The sequence below is a fragment of the Rhineura floridana genome, chromosome 1 (assembly GCF_030035675.1).
Source record: "Rhineura floridana isolate rRhiFlo1 chromosome 1, rRhiFlo1.hap2, whole genome shotgun sequence".
NCBI lineage: Eukaryota > Metazoa > Chordata > Lepidosauria > Squamata > Rhineuridae > Rhineura > Rhineura floridana.
This window is the reverse complement of record NC_084480.1, coordinates 286,259,822-286,280,312: the sequence shown is the minus strand read 5'-3', so window position 1 is coordinate 286,280,312 and position 20,491 is coordinate 286,259,822. Positions and strand designations below refer to the sequence as shown.

At 40.6% G+C, this 20,491-nt stretch overlaps 1 protein-coding gene and 1 pseudogene across 4 annotated transcripts in view; both read left to right on the top strand.

The window, feature by feature from the left end:
* Nucleotides 1–20,491, top strand: part of STK3 (serine/threonine kinase 3) — a 185,442-nt gene that overhangs the window by 108,050 nt on the left and 56,901 nt on the right. The gene's annotated exons all lie outside the window — the stretch shown is intronic.
* On the top strand, nucleotides 19,731–19,848 carry LOC133375784 (5S ribosomal RNA; annotated as a pseudogene).

Below are 20,491 nucleotides of genomic sequence, written 5' to 3'. Positions count from 1 at the left end.
TGGTTAGTTCAAATAAGCCAGGATCAAACCATGGTTTATGATCCTGGCTTTTTTCACTAGCTATAGTTCCTAATTAATTTTCCAAGTTCAGGCATAATGGGACACTAGTTGGTTTAAAAGCAGAAGCAAAAGCTTCTAATCTCCTTGCAGTGTATCTCATCTGAGTGTATGTGTGCATGCAAGCCCAGGGCCCATACTGGGCTGCACATTTTTACAACAACAATTCTTTATTGCTAAAAGCTATTAGCCAACGCAAAAGGTTAAAAAAAGTACAGAAGGGCATAAAGTGCACTAGCATAAAATACAAAGGTACAATAAAAACAGCCAAACAACCAGGAAATTTATATACCATAGGATCTTTCTTCTTAAAACAGCCTTAAAGTTCTATGTTAAAAACTGAACAGTGAGACAACGTCAAAACAGTTCCGAGTGTTTTACAAAGCTAGCCCTAATCTTCTTGGCTACGAGGGCAAAAGTGGCGACCTTAGATGTTATGTAAATATCTGAACCTGCCAGAAGGATGGCTATTTGTTCAAAAGCGGGTCTGTCCTGCATGAGAAGAATTATAGGGTCTAAAATTTTAGCTCTGGGCGCCTGATAAAGGGGACATCTCAGGAGGTAATGGGCCACGTCCTCAGTCTCACCCGCACAGCAAATGCAAACTCTGAGATCATAGGGGGTGTTAGCATAACGGCCCGCCAGCATTGCAGAGGGCATGGTTTGCAGACGCAGGGCGGTAAAGGACCATCTCTGCAGAGGGGCCGATAGAAAGGAGAGATATGGTTCAGCACCAAATGTTGTTTTGAAACAGGGGTACCATACCAAAAAGGAGGTTTGGGAGGCCAAATAAAGCATCCAGCGTTGGGCATAGAATAAAATTCTTTCCTTAAGCAATGTCTTCGCCCTTAAGGAGTAGTGTGATGGAGGAATGGTTATGGAAATCCCATAGGCAGACAGTTTGGCTTTGGCTCGAAGTAACCATGAAGAATGGTAGGATGACTGAAGTTGTTCGCGTAAACACATTTTAGGCAGGCATGTGTCATCCATGCCAACGAGCCGCAAGGGCTACACATTTAACACTACACCAGAGGTTGAAAGCTTTTTTTTTTTCTGTTGAGAGCTGTGTTCCCTTGGAGGTAATCTTTCGGAGGCCATATTTCCAGTCCCGTGCAATCTATACAGAAGTAAGCTGCATTAGGCTTGATGGGTCATTCTCAAGTATACACATTTTATTTAGCACAACAAACTAGTACAGTTGTTGTTCTGGAAAGCAAGTGAAAGTAATTCCTTTCTGATTTTATTGTGCCATACACACGTTACACAAAGTCAAAGCCTGCCAATTTGTTCTCAGAGGCTGGGGACGGGGCGGGGGATGTTGTTTTCCCCAAACCATGGAAAGTTATCATTTTTAAAAAATCAAATCAAATACTACCACTTCCAATTTTCTGAAACTACATAGAAACAGGGCCGGGGGAATATTTTAATGGGCAGGAAAAATAAGGAGGAAACAGCCAGGAAGGACAGATTGGAAGAATGGGGCAGCTTCAGGAGACATTGAGGCTGCAAAAAATGAACTTAAGGCTTCAGGTTGCCCGTCTGTGAGCTATAATCTTAGAAGAGGGAGTGGGGCTTGAGTCATTGCTATCTGGAAGAGCATTATTTTCAGTTCTTATTATTTCAATCATTACAAACAGTTTGAAACTCTAACAGTGCGGGGAAATTTTTCATCTTAAAAAATGTAATTTAGGGCCACACATTTCTGCATTCTCCTGATGTGCACTTAATCTTTAATACTTCTAACAGTTCATTACTTAGTCCTTTTGTCATTTCTTTTATGGTGTCAACACAAAGTTCAGACATGTCACCTTTCCTACAACAAACACAAGACCTTAGGCAAAAGACGCATTAGAATGGGTTTTGCAACCATTGGACTCTTAAGAAAGCTGGCCGGCAACCTTCTTAACCTACTAATTCTCTAACATCTGTTTAGTTGCATAACAGGTTCATAATTCGTGAATAGTTTGAGAACTCTAATGAATAAAATAAAATTGTGAGAATAGTGCAATGAAGCAGCACAGTTATATTTGTCCTTGTTGCCTTGGTAACTAATTGTTCATATTAATACATCTCATGTGCATAGCTCAGTTAGCCTTCTGTTCAGGGACAACTTGGAAATGTTTGTAGCTAGACCAGAGATTTTAGAGGGTTTTTTTCTTACCCATCAGAGTAATCTGGATTTTTGACTTTAGTCTGTTTGCCCGGTATGAGCCCAGTTCTGAGATGTGATAGTTTTCATCTTACACGAATTTGTGTTTTTTCAGTCCAATCAAGTACAGTGTCAAGTGTCTTCTAGCCGAATTTTGTTTTTTAATTGTTCTATATGTGTGTCAGAACTTACAAGATCTGAACAGGGTGGTTCATGACAGATGCTCTTGGAGGTCGCTGATTCACAGGGTCACCATAAGTCGTAGTCGACTTGGAGGCACATAACAACAACATATGTGTGACTTTCTGTGTCATCTTAAAGTTTAAATATGTTCTTCCATATTGCCTTTTTAAAATGTATCCTAAATGCACACTCTTGAACGTGTAGTATCTATAACCTCTCAAGTATGCAAATTACCATACCAGAAGAGTACCAGTTTAGTGCTTGTAATACATAGTCCCGATTCTATTAAAAGCTTGAATCAGAATCTCCACCACACCTGTTAGAATGCATTGGAAGCTTGAAAGCAAAATTATCCTCTTAGCTGGCTTTAATGTAGTTTTGCAAATTTAATTCAATATTTTCCTGATTGTTACTTTCCTCCTTTTGTTGCCCAGAAGCTACTAGCTGCTAAATTGATGAATTTACTTGTGTTTTATTACAATTATATCCTGCCTTTCTTCCATCATGAAACCTAAAGTGAAGTCATTTAGGCACTGATCAGACCCAGACCTACTTAGCTTCATCAAGGTAGCAGCCTCATGTGCCTTCAGAACTGGGACTAAATGTAAGAGGAGGTGGAGTAATATGGTTCCATCTGCTGCCATTCCAGGCTTTTTAAAAACTTTGTGGAGGAGAGGCTAAGAGGCTAATCCCATTCTCTGTGTTGACTTATTCTTAGAAATATAACAGGGTGGTTCAAAATGAGTGCTGCCACCCCCCCACCCCCCAATTCACCACTCTTATCTCCAGGTGCCTAACTGGCAGTGGGTGTTTTGGTGTCAGTTTGGGGGCCATCATTTGACCTTCAAAATGGTTACAAGGAATGGGGAGGGCACTTAACAACAACGAGGAAGGTTGCATTTTTTCCTCTTTTATTAAAAACTTAGAAAAAGATTTGGTGGAATTGCGGCAGCCTCTGCAAAAGATGCTATGGGGATAACACAAATTTATCTATAAAATCATTTATATGCCATTAGGGGGCACCCTGGAAGAGAAGGAAGGATGGTGGCCATTGTGGGCCAAAGCATCTCTGTTGTGCTGCCTAAGTGAGCTGTAGCTCCTGCATCTTTTAAATGAAATAAATTAAGACACACACTCGAGGGCTTGTAAACCCCTCCCTTGAAATGGGATGAATCAGTTTTCGCTGCCACCCCTTCTCTCCATTTCTGGGTTCCAAAACCAACTAATTATGATAAAGGAGGCCGGCTGTAGTAGAAATGGTGTTGAAAACAACCTATATTTAGCAATCTTCTATGTATATATGCACAAACAACTTTGTGAGAGGCCCTGGCATATAAATTTGTTTTAATAGCACTGGCATCCTCTTCTCCAGGCTATATTTAGGGCATAGGAGCCCACACCTTGCCTCACAGTGCTACTGAAACATTGAAAAGGAGATGAGAAGAACATTCTAAGATGTGTGAGAGAGACTCAAGAGGTTTACAGATGAAATTTGAAAATGATAGGGGTGAGAGATGATGAGGGAGGAAGTGGCAGATATGTAGGCAGCTGCCTCTCCTTGCTGTCCCTGTGAAAACATAATGGAGTTCTTCTTTTTCATGTGTTTCCAGCAGCTGCTATGGCAACAGGTCTTCTGACGATCTTAAACAGGTTGGTTAATATAAAACCAGTGGGGGAAACTGTGGGTAGTTCTAAAATCCTGACCTGTTTTCTGTGATTTAGAGAGCTGTTGTCATGGGAACAACAGCCAGAAGAGAACAGAATCCTAGTTTAAGTTTTCATAGGCTCTGCAGACTCGTAGAGGAGTTGCACATTAATTGGTGCTGCAAGTAGGGATATATTTTGAATTGTTGCTTACATGTCCCAATCACATGTATCAAGAGAAGCAATCTACTTAAGGTATCTATATAGCTATGTCTACAGCAGTTCACAGGTTCTGGCTAACCCTGGTTACTAACCCTTGTTTTCTAATAATCAGTTATGATGTCCAATTCTACCATAATACTGCAACATTTATATGCATTTTCAGAACAGATATTAGTTTTTTCTGACCAAACAGATATATTAATAATGTTGGCTTAATCTAGGTTAATGAGAATATGCCTTTTAAAAACATTTAATCTGTAATTACATTTCATATGTTGTGATGGGTGTTCTTTCTATTTTTAAGGCTAACTTGTTTTTTGCAAATAATATTTGAGCCTAATATAATATATTTATTAACTGAATATATATAGCTGCCCCATAACATGTGGTTGGCTCACAAAGCAAATGCAATGCTTAAAATACAGTATAAAACAACAAAACATTAAAAGTAAAAACACAATAAAAATACATTTTTCAAAATAAAGAGGACCACAAAGTTGGTGGCAGACAAGTCTAGGAAAGTTGTCCTAGAGTGCCACTACCAAAAAGGCCCTCTCCCTGATGATTATCCATTTCAATTTATTTGGTGGAGCATTTGGATCAGTGTCTTAATAAGGTTTTTCTCTCTCCCTGACACCCTCAATCTGGTTTGGAGCTTAATTCTTCTGATTTTAACCTTACAAGCCCTAAATGCCTTGGGACCAGGTTACCTCAAAGGCCACCACCTCCTATATAGTACCTGTTCAAACATTAAGATTTGGACTGTTTTAAATTAGGGTTTAAAACCATGATTAAACATGTGATTTCATTAAACACCTGACTGCTCTGGGTACTCTGGGTGAACCTGACCCACTCTGGACCTGCCTTGACTCACTCAAAGCAAATCCTGGATCCTTGGCCGAATTCAGTGTGGGATCTAGGATTTGTCTGGAGCCAGTGCACAGCCCTACATCTTAAAGTTTGAGTAAGTAGTATATGGAAGAAGGAGGCCTTTCAAGTAACCAAGTTCCAAGACATTTAGGGCTCTTAAGGTTAAAACAGCACTGCCAAATCCAGACCCCAAAGTAGCAGTTGTGCTTTAACTGTAATGTGGCTAGGAGAGGTTGGATTGTTATGGATTGTTCCTTTCAAATTCTCCCCTTCCCCTTTTAAGTTCTCAATCATGGAGAATTAAAAGGGAAATGGATGGGAGACTTGAAAAACACTTCCCCAAGTCTCTGTCTCCCTCTCCCTTTAACTCCCCAATAATGGAGAAATAAGGGTAGCACCAGAAGGCTTGGTAAAAACTTTAAAACAGCCCCTGTGTTCCTGTTTGAGTAAATGGGAGCTCAGGGGCTGTCTTAAAGCCTCTGTCAAAGCTTCTTTGAAGAAGAGCCTGAAGCAGCTTGTGCTCATACACACAACCTGCTTCAGAGGGTGCTTCTGTACAGGAAGCTGGTGAGCAGGGATTAAATCCTGATTCTTGGCTGTGTGATCTTGTTCATTGCTGGGAACAGGATCACTCAGCCAAGGCAGGATTAAAACCTGTCCTCCAGTCTATCATCTGATTTCATAAGTAATGTCAGCTGGTGGGCATGGATTGGGGGAAATGGCTTCATGGGCCAAATTGGACCCCTGGGATGCTCTGATTGATCCATAGGCTGGAGGTTCCCCATCCCTGCTTTACTTCTTTACTTTGCTCATAATGTGGGAAGAAAATGGAATAGTTTCAAATGTTAGAGATTAGGAAAAATAGAATGGAAAGGGGGTCTGTTCTGTCTGTTACCCAGTAGTCCTGCCTATGCCTTTGTTTCAGCATAGTCCATAGTTTCTCCCAGATTTATTCAAAGGAAATCTATGATGAGCTTAAATATAATTCTACCTGAGGTAGCCATTGTAAAAGTATATTGACCACATAGCAAAACTGGCTTATCTTGAGTTAATGGATGACTGACAATACAGCAAACAAAGGTGTACTCCCACAAACATAGATTTCAAAGATGAATCTTCTCCACAATTTTAACTTGAATAAACTAGAGTTTATTGGACAGTTTTATCGCAAATCAACACACGTAGTCAGACACCTAGAACTGCTTTTTTGCCTAAGGAAGAACTTTGTTGAAATCTATTTTAAAATCTGTTTAAATTAATTTTTAAACTGGAGAGCTAAGAGGTTTATTTTGCACCCCACCAGAATTGCTGTTGTTATTTTATGTATCTCTTAGATGTCATACTATAAACTTTATAAATGCTTTTTTTAATTTAGAAAAACAAAATACCCAACCTGCCCATCTGTTTGTCATGTTAGGTTTTTGGGGTTTGTTTTATACTTATACCACTGAGTGGGGAGCCTGGGAGCTGTTGGTGGAGGTCTTTTTACCAAATAGAAGATAAAAAGTTAAGATCTGAGCTCTTGCTGAGGATGAGGACTGACTGTGTCCACCCATACAGAGCTTGCTTTTTTATAGAATTTAACAGGGTTGTCTATCTTCTGTTTCCAGCAGAACAAAGAAAATGAAGTCTCTGGACTCAGCTTGTTGGTTAGTGGATATAAGAAGGGGGTAGGCTGGCAAGGTTGGGCACTGGCTGAGGGGCCTTGGCACTGAGAGGGGCTCTCTGCAGGGGCTGGGTGGGTGTAGCTCCTGCTTAGCAATTCACACTAGCATCGGGTGGCAGATCGTGGAGCGGGAGCCAACTCTCAGGCAATAACCTCCCCACCACTGTTGTGGACTGACCATGCAACTTCCTGCTGCACCGTATGTGCACATACTTGCCATCATCCAAGATGCGCGCCAGGAGCATCAACACACCCACCATGATCTTGGATGATGGCAGGCATGCCTGCACAGTGCAGTAATATGCTGACTTGGCCAGGCCTATTTAAGCCCCGGCATTGTCATCAGTAGTGCCGCTGCTGTCTTCAAGGCTGCTGCAGTCTGGTGCTAGCCCTTGTAGCTTGGAGCTGGGTCACAAGCTAGCTCAGTTACTTGTTTTGGGCTGATCAAGCAGGGATGCGGAATTGGATCCAGCGAGTAGGCTGGATCATTTCCTCCCCCACTCACGTGTGCCAACAATCATAAATGACATCAGGTGACAACTTCAGAAGGGCCCCTTTGAAGGCACACTGTCAGTGCCTGTCGGCTAGCTGGCAATAGAGCACACCTTCAGAGAAACTTGCTGTAGCCACATTGCCTGATGGAGGATTCTGTAGAGCAGCCAAACCTAGTAGGGCTCATTGTCAGCTATCAGGAAGGTTCACTTGCAGAGGAACAATCGGGAGCTCACATTAAGTTCCTGATTGTTCCTTTGGAGTCTTACCTGTTTCACACTTGATGTCACTTACGACACTTGGTGTGGGGGAGGTGGACGTGGCTTGAAGAAAATGACTTCACGGGTCAAATTGGGACCCAAGCCCAATTAGGTTCACAGGATGAAGGTTCCCAAATCCTAGAGTAAAACTTCTCGTCGTATATTAAGAATTTAAAATAGAGCAAATAAAAAAAAAACAGTATAGCAGGAGCCTTGCAGATCAGTCTACATGTCCTGAATTGGCAGCTGAAAATGCTAATACAAGGCACTTCATGAAAAACTAAATTTGTGTGATAAGATGTGGGGGGGGGGATTGATAACCATTGTCATAATTTACACTGATTAACTAATCACCCCGTCCATCTTTAGCACTAAACAAAAGGAGTTAGCAGTACTGAATCTGAAATGAGTGCAGTCTGAATGCCTTCTTAGGCTTTGTTTAAATTACTTGTCAAATTCAGCTGCCTTTTTTCTGAAGTCAGGGAATGATTGAAAATTGCATTTGTTTATTTATTCAGTGCCATCCATGTGCCTGGTGCTTTACAAATAAAGGTTATGACAGGGTCATGTCCCAAGAGGTTTGCAATCTAAAATAGCTGCAGGGAAACAAAATGGAGAAATTGAAGTATGGGTAGGCAGGAGAAGAATATGTGATTATTTCAATTGCTTAGTTACAATAACGTATAAGGATATGTCATATAGATATAAACTCTACAATAAATAAAATTTAAAATAACAGGTCCCTTGCTTTTATGCTTGGAAGGAAGAACACTATTTTAACAAGTTCCACTAGAAATATCTTTGCTTTCTAATTAATATTCAGGCAGCTTATTAATAAGCCATTGCCTAAAATTTGCTTTAAATATTTATAATTAAATGATATCTCCTAGGATTCTAAATTATTTAATGGAAGCAAAGTTTTGCTAATGGAAGCAAAGCATCATATTACTTTTTCTGCTAGTGTGCTTAAAGACCACAAGTTACTTAATCTTAAGTGTACCTGAGGCTTACAGGTATTCTGCACTGCACCCATGGTACAGGGTTCTATAGGGAATTGTTTACTATTCATGTTGTATAACCATTTGTCAAAAATACCACTTTCAAAACTGCCAGACTGATTACTGTTTGAAACGCAAACTAATTAAACGGTATTCACAATAATAATTAAAATATCAATGCCTTCCATTTTCTGTCATATTTAAATTTATTATGTAGACACCTCATGGCATTTTATTAATCTCTTAAAGTTTTAAGGATATTTTGGCATCACTGCTGTGGAAGAGTTTTTTTCATATATTTTATAAGCTGCCTTCATATTTAAGACTGAGTTTGGTTTTATGAAAGAGGCTGAATACCATTCTAATTGCATGTTGATATGTGAACAAGAAATGAATTTAACAGAGAGCCATTTTCTGTGTATATATTGGTTTTACCCTTAGACCTTTTGGATGTGAAAGCAAAAAAAAAGAACGTGCTTTTTGTAAGTTGTGCTGGGGACTTTTTCACATTAAATGTAGCTCCTAGATAATTTGCATGGGAAACTGTTAGCATTTGTAGAGAGGATCTATAAAAATCCTTTTGTGACTCTGTTAAAGTCTTTTTCTCTTCTTGTCTTCTGTACATAGGTTTTGCACATAATGCTAAGCCATGGTTTGTTTAGGTATGATTTGTTTGACCAACTGTACCCAGCCCAGCAGACTAATCATGCTTTGTTTTCTGGTGACAAACCAAGATATGAAGCCATGGTTTCTTGTTTGGCTTATGGACTGTGGCTTGTTTTAACTATGGGTTGGCATTAAGTCTGAACCCAGCAACTTTGCTTAACCATGATTTGTTTGGCTGCACCACTCCAGATGCTCACCAGGTTGCAGAGGCATAGGGGAAGGGCAGATGGAAAACAAACTGAGCTTTGGAGAAACAAGATGGGGCTTGTTTACTTGTATGTGAGACAGCTTGTGTTTTATTGAACAGACATGGTTAAAACAAACCATGGCTTAGCATTACATGAGAATGCAGCCTTTGGAGATCTTCTACTTGCACAGATTTATAGAATAGAAAAGATGTAGTTTGATACCATTTGCTTAATTCAGAACATGTATGATATTAACATACACTGTGAATAAGCTTTATGTATGAATGCAGGTGTCAACAAATATATTATGGGCAGGATCCAGAGAGTTAACTTCAGGCAAGTCTAAGGCCATGCATGTGCCCAGTGGAATTTTTTAAACCTTGAATAGACTCCATGCCATACCCTAAACTGAAATCCCAAACTGTTGAAATGACTCTTAATTTCGGAAGCAATTTGCTTTGTGGCATGCGGGGGAATGTGTGAGAGAGTCCTATTGGGCATGCTAATCTAGTTCTTTAGATCCTGGTCTCTATCCAGTCACATATACAGTGGAGAATCCTTTGGCACTGCATCCAACTTTAAAGGTTGTGGTCTCCCCCTTGTAGCTTACTGCTAATTCCTTATCTAGTTTGATTTAGAGAAAATGGGATGAGAAAAAGAAATAGTATATGCAATGGTGAGAGCAATTCTTAGAGAATTCTTACAGTTTTGTTATGCCTGGAGCTATTGATCTTGCGATGAAAAACTCTATGAATTAATAGTTTCATTTGAATATAAAAATAATTTCTTATATTGAGGTATGTATAAAATGGAACTTCAAAGAACCCATTGATTACAAGACTTGCAGAAAATGCTTTGTGAAATCAGCAAGTAGCAACTGATCTCATCTTCCCTGGCAGTCATGCCAACCTTTCCCCTCACTCTTTTCTCTAATGTGTTTCATTATCCTTACCAAAGCTTAAAGCAAGGAATAATTGGGAGGAGGAGGAGGGAGAGGAAATCCACATTATTAAAATGCAGAGGCCATTGATTCTGTGAACAAATAATTTCCTCATACTTTTGTGGACCAGTGCAGCAATAACACTCCACACAATTTTTTAAAAGTCAGCTGAATGTATTGCTCTCTAGGCTGCAATCCAACACATGTCTATTCAGAAGTTCCATTGGGTGCAATGAGACTTACTCCCAGGTAAGTATGTACTGGATTACAGCATTAGTTTGTTATAACAAAAACAACACAGGTTCACATGCCATTTTATTACGAGTCAGATGCATCAAGTAATATCCTAGGTATACATAAGAACATAAGAAGAGCCTGCTGGATCAGGCCAGTGGCCCATCTAGTCCAGCATCCTGTTCTCACAGTGGCCAACCAGGTGCCTGGGGGAAGCCCGCAAGCAGGACCTGAGTGCAAGAATACTCTCCCCTCCTGAGGCTTCCGGCAACTGGTTTTCAGAAGCATGCTGCCTCTGACTAGGGTGGCAGAGCACAGCCATCATGGCTAGTAGCCATTGATAGCCCTGTCCTCCATGAATTTGTCTAATCTTCTTTTAAAGCCGTCCAAGCTGGTGGCCATTACGGCGTCTTGTGGGAGCAAATTCCATAGTTTAACTGTGCGCTGAGTAAAGAAGTACTTCCTTTTGTCTGTCCTGAATCTTCCAACATTCAGCTTCTTTGAATGTCCACGAGTTCTAGTATTATGAGAGAGGGAGAAAAACTTTTTTCTATCCACTTTCTCAGTGCCATGCATAATTTTATACACTTCTATCATGTCTCCTCTGACCCGCCTTTTCTCTAAACTAAAAAGCCCCAAATGCTGCAACCTTTCCTCGTAAGGGAGTCACTCCATCCCCTTGATCATTCTGGTTGCCCTCCTCCGAACCTTCTCCAACTCTATAATACCCTTTTTGAGATAAGGCGACCAGAACTGTACACAGTATTCCAAATGTGGCCGCACCATAGATTTATACAATAGCATTATGATATCAGCTGTTTTATTTTCAATACCTTTCCTAATTATCCCTAGCATGGAATTTGCCTTTTTCACAGCTGCCGCACACTGGGTCGACATTTTCATCCTGCTGTCCACTACAACCCCAAGGTCTCTCTCCTGGTCAGTCACCGCCAGTTCAGACCCCATGAGCGTATATGTGAAATTCAGAGTTTTTGCTTCAATATGCATAATTTTACACTTGTTCATATTGAATTGCATTTGCCATTTTTCCACCCATTCACTCAGTTTGGAGAGGTCTTTTTGGAGCTCTTCGCAATCCCTTTTTCTTTTAACAACCCTGAACAATTTAGTATCGTCAGCAAACCTGGCCACTTGACTGCTCACTCCTAATTCTAGGTCATTAATGAACAAGTTGAAAAGTACAGGTCCCAATACCGATCCTTGAGGGACTCCACTTTCTACAGCCCTCCATTGGGAGAACTGTCCGTTTATTCCTACTCTCTGCTTTTTGCTTCTTAACCAATTCCTTATCCACAAGAGGACCTCTCCTCTTATTCCATGACTGCTAAGCTTCCTCAGAAGTCTTTGGTGAGGTTCCTTGTCAAACGCTTTTTGAAAGTCTAAGTACACTATGTCCACTGGATCACCTCTATCTATATGCTTGTTGACACTCTCAAAGAATTCTAATCGGTTACTGAGACAGGACTTTCCCTTGCAGAAGCCATGCTGGCGCTGCTTCAGCAAGGCTTGTTCTTCTATGTGCTTAGTTAATCTAGCTTTAATCATACTTTCTACCAGTTTTCCAGGGACAGAAGTTAAGCTAACTGGCCTGTAATTTCCGGGATCCCCTCTGGATCCCTTTTTGAATATTGGCGTTATTGGAATCCCTCCTGGGGCATGGTATCACCACCCACAACGATTCTGTGGAGGGTCCGCCTCTTTTGGGGTTTTGAACTGGCTGGATTCAATGCCTTCTTTCACGTATAGAGCGACTCCGCCACCAATACGTCCTTCCCTGCCCTTCTGATATAGTTTATATCCAGGGATAACCGTATCCCACTGGTTTTCTCCATTCCACCAGGTCTCCGTTATGCTCACTATATCAATGCTGTCCTCTAAGACCAAGCACTCCAGTTCTCCCATCTTGGTTTGGAGGCTCCTAGCATTAGCGTACAGGCACTTGTAAGCAGTGTCTCAAATTGCACCAATTTTGTCACATTACCGTGCTGTACACAAGCAAACACAGTATTCTTGCAGAGTGGGCTTGACTTATCCCCTTCCCCCGGTGATTATTTGTGACAGATTAGAGCAATCGATAAGTAGCATTGAGCACTTACAGTGAGGCAATTGGTTTTTCTGTAGTGAGATACCAATGCCCTCTCTGAGTTCCACTGTATCAAATTTGCTAATAAATTCCAATTCAGAATTAATTTCATACATGTAACTGTTAGATGTTGGAAACTGTACAAATTGAAGGCTGTTTCTTTTAGGGAGTGGGGTTGTATAATAGCCCTGATCCCTTCTCCTGTATTGCTGCAGTCCACCTGAATCCCTTTCATAGTTTCATGCTGTGGGATGTAAGAAGCAACAAAGGGTGGTCTATTTGCATTTATAACAGTACTTTTCTTGTGTGTTCAATGCAGTCAGGATAGGGGAGGAGAAAGCTGTGCCTGACATAGCCCTGTGATGGTGGAGTTTATACTCTCCATACTAGCCGTGCAATGTAGCTTATGTTTGCAGGAATGGCCAGGAAATGGGCACCATGTGACTTGTGAGGATCAGGTGCATACCTGATTCCTGCATACCACATGGCATATAGGAAGATTTCCCATGGAAACATACCCTTTGTTGTTTAGAAGGTTAATGCTTCAGATTTGCTGCACTAGCTAACTGTAATCATGAGAGCACAACAGCATGTAAACAGCAATAGTCCCAGGCCTTCTATAGACAGAAAGCCCCTTCCCCTCCTCCTGGGAAATGTTTGAGATTGGCAGCTGATGGTGCCTGGAATAGCAAGATCTGTGGGCTGCCTTGAAACTGTCTCTAATAATTTAGCTTGAATTTTAGTCTTTGCAGCTCAAAGTAATACTTTGAGCCAAACTTGGAGAAAAACATATCTGCAGAATAAACCAACCAATCTATGCCAGCATCAATGACTTCCATGCAGCAGTAATAAAGACCACATAGTTAAGGTGCTGTGAACAATTATGATTTGGATTTTTCATAGCATGTTTAAAAGACCAGCAACGGTGCCTTGTAAAATTTTAGTGTAATCATAGAAATAAGAATTTCATTGTTGTTCCTTTCCCTCCTACAGTAGAAATACTATGTTGATGGCTAGCATAGAATAGGTGTGTGTGTGTGTTTCCCAAAAGATTAGATAGATTCATAAGAATTGCCCTGGCAGTGACTGCCACCCATGATAGAGACTTTAGTGTTTAGAGGCAGTAAACCTCTGATCACCAGATGCACAAGGGCTAAGCACAAGGGTGACTCTCTCCATTGTGCCCTCCTTATGAGCTTCCCAAGAGCATCTGGCGGGCCCTCCTTGTTTTCATGATACAGTTTCTTGATAATAGTACCACAAATAATTTTGTAGCATCTTAAGACTAACAGGATTGTTATGACATAAACATCTGTAAACCAGAGTCCACTTGATCTGATGATACTGCTTGACCTCTGTTTCTCTTTAGGATTTGTAAATCCTATTTAATTCCACTGAAATATAGAGCAAAAAAGAGCATGGACTGAGATTACTACCCCCCCCCCCAATTTCTGGCAGTCCTTGAGAAATGGCAATGTTTTTTGTGTTATATACTTCAATACGTTAAGTTTGATCAACAAACGTTCTGTTGAGTTTTTAAGGGGCTTGTCATTCTTCTAAATAGCTCCTGAACTGACAATTTTGGTCCACCATTGCTCAGAGTTCTGAGCCATTCTGGTGGTTTTTCCAATGAGTATGAGGTGCAGGTGACCTGTCTCTTCCTCTTTCCCTATTCATCCCCCAAAGTCTCATTCTTGATGCTTCCATGCTGCACGGGGCATTTGTCTACTTCTGGAATAGCAGTACCAGTGGTTGCTGCTCCTGTTGCCACAGAAATGGGCCCCGCTTCCTAGTACCAAACAGTAGAGGAGGGGCCCTTAGTTCAGTGGCAGAACATGTACTTTGCATGCCTAAGGTTCCAAGTTCAGTCCCTGGCATCTGCAGTGAAAAGGATTAGGTATTAAGTGATGGGAAAAGACCATAGAGAGCTGCTCCCAATCAGAGTAAATACTGTAGTACTGGGCTAGATGGGCAAATAGTCTGACCTGATGGATTGATATATTTTATTTCTGTGAAAAATGTGTACCCTTTCATATCTTCTTTAAAAAAACACCCTTGGAACAGAGTACAAATGATAAAATAATAAAACACCAGTTCTATAAATTATAGTATGTGAAAGAACTCCAACAAAACAGTAAATAGGGATATCATAGCAGTGGAAAGTCATCAGAATTGTCTGTCTGTCTGTCTGTCTGTGTGTATGTATGTATATATGTATGTATGTCTATCTATCTAATGTTCATATTTCTAAGATTTTAAATTTCTGAGGTTAATTTTATGTGTTTCATTTCATTATCTAATGAGTAGAAGGCGACTCACACAAGTGATATTTCTCTTCCTCTCAGCAGTATCCCCTGAAGAGCTGTTCTAGAGGGGTGGTGGCAGTTTTCTTATTTATTAAAGAGCAGTGATTGTTTTTCTTATTTATTATAGAGCTAACTATTCTAGTTTGTGTGAGGCTGCCCAATTTCAAGCATCCCCGCCCATATTATCTATCTGTTTATTTATTTATTAGATTTATATCCCGCCCTTTCTCCCAGTGGGAGCCCAGGGTGGCAAACAAAAGCACTAAAACCACTTTAAAAATCATAAAAACAACCATTAAAAACATATTAAAACAAAACATCTTTAAAAACATTTTTACAAAAGCTTTTAAAACGTTTTTTTTTTAAAAAGGTTTTAAAACTTTTTTTTAAAAAAGGTTTAAAAATGTATTAAAAAGTAATTCCAACACAGACGCAGACTGGGATAAGGTCTCTACTATTATTTTTAAACTAGTTTGAACTCTTTTAGCTATATGTGTGTATGGTTTTAATATTGGAAATAGTTTAATCTTATTTTAATGTAGATTTTGTATGTTTTAAATTATATGTATTTTTTATCTGGAAGCCGCCATGAGTTCCAGTTTTGGAAAAATGGTGGGCTATAAATAAAGACAACAACAACAACAACACTTAAAAGGCTTGTTGAAAGAAAAGAAGGTCTTCAGCAGGTGCCAAAAAGATAACAGAGATGGCACCTGTCTAATATATAAAGGGAGGGAATTCAAATGATAGGTGCCACTACACTAAAGGTCTGGTTCCTGTGTTGTATATAACGGACCTCCTGATAAGATGATATCTGCAGGAGGCCCTCACCTGCAGAGTGCAGTGATTGGCTGGGTATATGAGGGATAAGGCGGTCTTTCAGGTATCCTGGTCCCAAGCTGTATAGGGCGTTGTACAACAAAACTAGATCCTTGAACTTGGCCCGGTAGCTAATAGGTAGCCAGTGCAATTCTTTCAGCAGTGGGGTGACAGGTTTGTGATACCCTGCCCCAGTGAGCAGTCTTGCTGCTGCGTTTTGTACCACCTGCAGCTTCCGGACCAACTTCAAGGGTAGTCCCACATAGAGTACATTACAGTAATCCGGCCTGGAGGTTACCAGTGCATGGACAACAGTGGTCAAGCTACTCTGGTCCAAAACCGGCCGCAGCTATCTTACCAGCCAAAGCTGGTAAAAGGCACTCCTAGCCACTGATACCACCTGGACCTCTAGCAACAAAGATGGATCCAGGAGCACCCTTAGACTATGAACTTGCTCTTTCAGAGGGAGTATGACCCCATCCAAAGCAGGCAACTGACCAATTATCCAAACTTGGAAACCCACAGCATCTCCGTCTTGCTAGGATTCACTCAGTTTATTGGCCCTCCTCCAGCCCACCACAGAGTCCAGGCACCAGTCCAGGGGTTGCACAACCTCTCCTGATTCAGATGCTACAGAGAAATAAAGCTGGGTATCATCAGTGTACTGCTGACACCTCACTCCAAATCTCCTGATGACTGCTCCCAAGGGCTTCATATAGATGTTTAACAGCATGGGGGACAAGATGGTACCCTACAACACCCCACAGTACAACTCTCAAGGGGCTGAAAGAAAATCATCCAGTGCTATTCTCTAAAAATCCTAGAGATAGGATCAGAACCACTTTAAAACTGCCTCCAATACCCATCTCACCAAGTCAGCCCAGAAGGATACCATGGTCAAAAGCTGCCAAGAGATCAAATAAGAATAACAGGGTTGCACTCAGAGCTTGGAAAAGTTACTTTTTTAAACTACAGCTCCCATCAGCTCCAGCCAGCATGGCCACTGAAGTGGGCTGATGCGAGTTGTAGTTCAAAAAAGTAACCTTTCCAAGATCTGGTTGCGCTCCCCCTACCCTTCTTCCGATAAAGGTTATCCTTCAGGGCGACCAAGGCTGATTCAGTCCCATAACCAGATGTGAATGGGTCAAGATAATCTGTTTCATCCAGAAGTACTTGCAATTGCTGCGCCACAACCCTCTCAATCACCTTCCCAAAGAAGGAGGTATTTGCGACCGGGCTTTAGTTGTCACAAACCAGTGGGTCTGGGGGGGCTTTTTCAGGAGCAGTTGAATCACCACCTCTTGCAGGGTGGCCGGAACCACTTCCTCCTGCAACAATGCATTGACCACACCCTGGATCCACTTGGTCAACCCCCCTTGGCAAGTTTTGATAAGCCAAGAAGGGCAAGAATTGAGAGGACATGTTGCTGGCCACATCATCACAAGCACCTTGTCCACATCATCAGACCGCATCCACTGAAACTGTTCCCAAGAAGTTGCAGCTGACGTTGCACTGGACACCTCACTGGGGACTACAGTAGGTGTGGATGAGGCATCAAGATCGCTTCGGAGGCAAGCAACTTTACCCTGAAAGTGCCTTGCAAACCATTCACAGTGGGACTCCGAAGAGTCTAAAACTTCATTTCCCTGGAGTTGATGTAAACAGACCCCTCCTACTTCAGCCTTTTACTCCTTTTTAGGGCTCGTGCACACCATGCCATTAACACTGGAAGCCATGACTATCTCCTGCCTAGGTTTTACAGTTAAGGTGGCATCTAAGTTGAGACAGAATGTGACCAATTTTATCTGGGAAGTGCCTAGCAAGCATACATAATGTGTTCAAGGATCTGTCCAAAGCCATCACATACTACAGGATCAATAACCAATGATTAAAAGGTGCTCTCAAATTGCATTTGTATGTAGATTTGGATAGGCTACTGAACTTTCCAACGTCTGTCATAAACTGGTTGTATATGAATAAGTTGTATATGCACCTGTCAGAACATGCAGAATTAAGTTGTGGATATGTCACCATGAATGATTTTTTTCCATGGTGTATCAAATGCAAATGCATATAAAAATCCCACCATGGTTTGCCATGATAGTTTGAGGTAATTTAGAACATGTAAGCAGTACTGAAGTGAGGTAGCTATTACAGAAGTACTCATTTTTGCTCATTGTAAACTTACCTTTAAGCTGTACAACTTCATTGTCCTAACACTGTGCAGATTTCCTTTTCCTTCCCTATCCCCCTTTGTCTCTTGTTGCATTTTACTTGCCTAGGTTCTATATACACACTTTCAGCAGAGATCTGTTTTATTTGCTTTTGTATGTGGCTGATACATTGCTAACATTGCTGTTTGTTTGTGCATTGAGCCAAAATAGATTCATTTCCAAAATAGTTTTGGTTACCTCCTTTAGGTTTTAACATCTTGTAGAAGGACAGGGTTTCCAGTATGTTCATAAGGGTCATGACTGCCAGCTGTTTTTTTTACCCCTAAAGCCATTTTAAGGGGTTACCAAGGTTAACAAGCCATCACTCTATACCATTTTGAACTGTTTTTAGTAGGACCTTAATATTTACACATAAATTGTATTTTGTGTGTCTATTGAAAGAAATCTAAGGGATTGAATTAATAATGAAGAAACTCTTGCAGTTTTAAAAAAGCATATACAGATGTTTCTTAAATGTGGTAAATCTGTTGCTTTAAAAGATGTATGAATGTATTTAGAAAATTGCTGTTGCATGTCTTGGCAGTTTGTTAAAAACTGCGAACTTTTAAAGCTAACTGGTGTTTTGATAGATTATGTTCAAGGTCACCTTTTGTTTAAATGATGTTTTGTTTGCTGTAATTAAACCATGCCAGGTGTATTGGAAACAGAAGGTTTGGCTAATTCAGAGTAAATGAGAACAAAATACAAGGTCATTATTGGTCTCTAGTGAGCTTCCAAATGAATGTTGCACATGGAACTATTTATAATACATTTTGCACGGTCAAGATTTGCTTGAAGTTGCTGTCCAGGGCTTCTAAATTAAACTAATCACAGATTTTTTATAAATATACCTGTAAAAATGATGACATATCCCTTCCTAAACTTAAATTGGACACCATGTAATTTCTAGCCGTACAACTAAATGGGTAATGAGCATAGCAGCAATTTATTAAAAGGTGCCCGCATGTTGCATTTGAACATAATTTCAGATAAGCTGCTGTAATTGCCATTGTCTGCTGTCAGCTGATAACCTCCTGTGTGTAAGACAAGTTTTGTGATTTTAGTTCTTTCAAGTGAGATGAATGAGCTAAGTTAATGTAACTTTAGAGTTGATATAAATGAGTGTAACTTTGACATGGAAATGACAGTGTAGCTAGTGCACCCTATGTAATTTTGTTCTTGTGCATTACCTGAGTGACCTCTACTAAAAGTTGCTACATTAATAACTTATCAAAATTATTACCAGTTTAGGCTTTGGGTTCACTTCTTCCAGTCATTCCGCAGCCATGAATCCTGTTGTCTTGGGAATTATGCACAGGTAACTGGGCATGAATGCAGTATGAATAATTATGAATTCTGTGTTAAGCCATTGTTCTTGTCATGTGACTTCTTGTATGCTGAGATTATATTTATTCATTCAACCAGAGTTTTGCCATTGACAGTAGCCACACTTGGCCTGCTTCTCTTTTACACTGGTAAGAGTACCACCTGGAATTCGTTACACCTTTTCTCCAGCTTTCTTTTAGGGCATTGTTTCCTGAAAAGATGTCTGGCTAACTTAGTACTTTTAGCATTTCACTGTAATTGCTTAAGGCTGTGTATAGGTTTACATATAAGGTTTGCAGGGTTTAAATAATGCAGTAAATCATTCTATTTCAACAAAGTGCTGTATTAACTTTTTAACATGTGCATTGTTTCTCAGTAGCTTCATATGTGTTTGCCTATGGCCATACTACCCTGAACATGCCCGATCTCGTCTGATCTTGGAAGCTAAACAGGGTCAAGACTGGTTAGTACTTGGATGGGAGCCCCCTTGGGAATACCGGTGCCGTAGGCTTAGAGGAAGGCAATGGTATACCACCACTGAATACCTCTTACCATGAAAACCCTATGAATTTAGCCAAAAAAGATTCTTAGGGTCACCATAAATCGTAATCGACTTGAAGGCATATAACAACAAAATATGTGTTTGAACTGTTACTGTTGTTCTAGTGGCATGAGTGCAGTGCACATGCAAAATTGAGGCTAGAGTGTTAGACTTGACTGGGAAGACTGATCAGCTGCCATGGACCTTGAGTTAGTTAGTAGCACGCATCCTCATCTACTAGGTTTTTCTGAGGCTAAAATGGGTACAATTCAAATGTGATAACTTTTTAATTTTCATTTCACACATGTACATACATGCTTGCTCACATAACTATGCAATAAGTCCTGCTTGAATTGTTGCAATCACAATTGATGGGACAGCCTCAATTCTGTGCTCACCTCTAGCCCCATATTGGCTGCTGCCCCCTCTCACAGACAAGAAAAAACTCACCCTGGGGAGAAGGAATGGGGTTACAGCTGGTGGAGGCTTTTCCAAAGATATGATAGTTCTAACAAGTGTCTCCTCCTTCAGGGAAGTGCAACTCACAGTGTCTTTTTGCCCCAAAGGGTCATGGGGTTGAACTTTATATATCCCTCCATGATCCCTAGTGGGA